This window comes from Apium graveolens, chromosome 4 (genome assembly GCF_009905375.1).
Source record: "Apium graveolens cultivar Ventura chromosome 4, ASM990537v1, whole genome shotgun sequence".
NCBI lineage: Eukaryota > Viridiplantae > Streptophyta > Magnoliopsida > Apiales > Apiaceae > Apium > Apium graveolens.
In genome coordinates this window covers 101,292,832-101,294,097 of record NC_133650.1, presented here as the reverse complement: position 1 = coordinate 101,294,097, position 1,266 = coordinate 101,292,832, and the positions used below count along the sequence as shown (strand labels likewise).

Below are 1,266 nucleotides of genomic sequence, written 5' to 3'. Positions count from 1 at the left end.
TCCTATAGAAGATCCCAACATGCACATCAGGGATTTCATCGAGATCTGCAACACTTTCAAGTTCAATGGAGTTCTGAAGATGCTATTAAGCTGAGACTTTTCCCATTCTCTCTGAGGGATAAGGCTAAGTGCTGGTTATATTCTTTACCAACTGGTTCTATCACCAAATGGGAGGATCTTGCTCAGAAGTTTCTCACTAAATTCTTCCCTATGGAAAAGACAGCTACAATTAGGAATGCTCTTACTCAATTTGCGCAGCAATCTGGAGAATCTTTATGTGAGGCTTGGGATCACTATAAAGAGATGCTTAGGAAGTGCCCTCATCATAGCATGTCTTATTGGATGATCATAAATTGCTTCTACAATGGTTTGGGCGCACAGTCTAGACCCATGCTCGATGTAACATCAGGTGGAGCCTTATGGGCTAAAAGCTATGATGAAGCTTATGAGTTGATTGAACTGATGGCTGTTAATGAATATCAAAACCCAACTCAGAGAATGCCTCAAGGCAAGGTAGCATGAATTTTGGAAGTGGATACAACTACTGCTATAGCTGCTCAACTTCAAGCTATGACGATGAAAGTGGATTCTTTGGCTAATTATGGAGTTAATCAGATCACAAGTGTTTGTGAGCTTTGTGCAGGTGCACATAAGACTGAGCATTGTGCTATTTCTAGTGAATCAGCTCAGTTTGTTAGCAACTTTCAGAGGTCACAACAACCATCTCCAGCCACTTATCATCCCAACAACCGCAATCATCCTAACTTCAGCTGGAGCAACAATCAGAATATAGTGCAACAACCTTATCAGCCATATGCAGCAAAGCAATATAACCCTCCTAGTTTTCAACAACTGCAATATGCACCAAGGCAACAAATCAAACTTAAGCATCTATCACAATCTAATGAAAAATCTGAATTGGAGGAGTTGAGGCTCATGTGCAAGAGCCAAGCGGTTTCTATCAAGACTCTGGAGAATCAAATTGGGCAGATTGCCAATGCTTTGTTGAATCATAAACCTGGTACACTCCCTAGTGACACAGAAGTTCCAGGAAAGAGGGAAGCAAAAGAACATGTTAAGGCAATTACATTAAGGTCTGGGAAGGTTGCGAATCCCGAAAAACTCAAGTTCCAGAATCTGAAGTTGTGGCTGATAGTGAAGATGATGGAAGTGATGAGCAATTATAGTATTTGAATGCTTCTCCATGGAAGCGAAGACTGGAAATGCCTATTAAATCTCTTGGATTGGAAGAGCTGAAAAATTCTC

The 1,266-nt window shown here is 40.9% G+C and overlaps 1 non-coding gene across 1 annotated transcript; it reads right to left on the bottom strand.

Annotated features, from left to right (window-relative positions):
* Positions 1–225: 225 nt before the first annotated feature.
* On the bottom strand, positions 226–332 carry LOC141723067 (small nucleolar RNA R71). The gene has a single exon (XR_012576060.1). It is a non-coding gene; the product is annotated as a small nucleolar RNA R71 (small nucleolar RNA).
* Between the last annotated feature and the right edge of the window lie 934 nt (positions 333–1,266).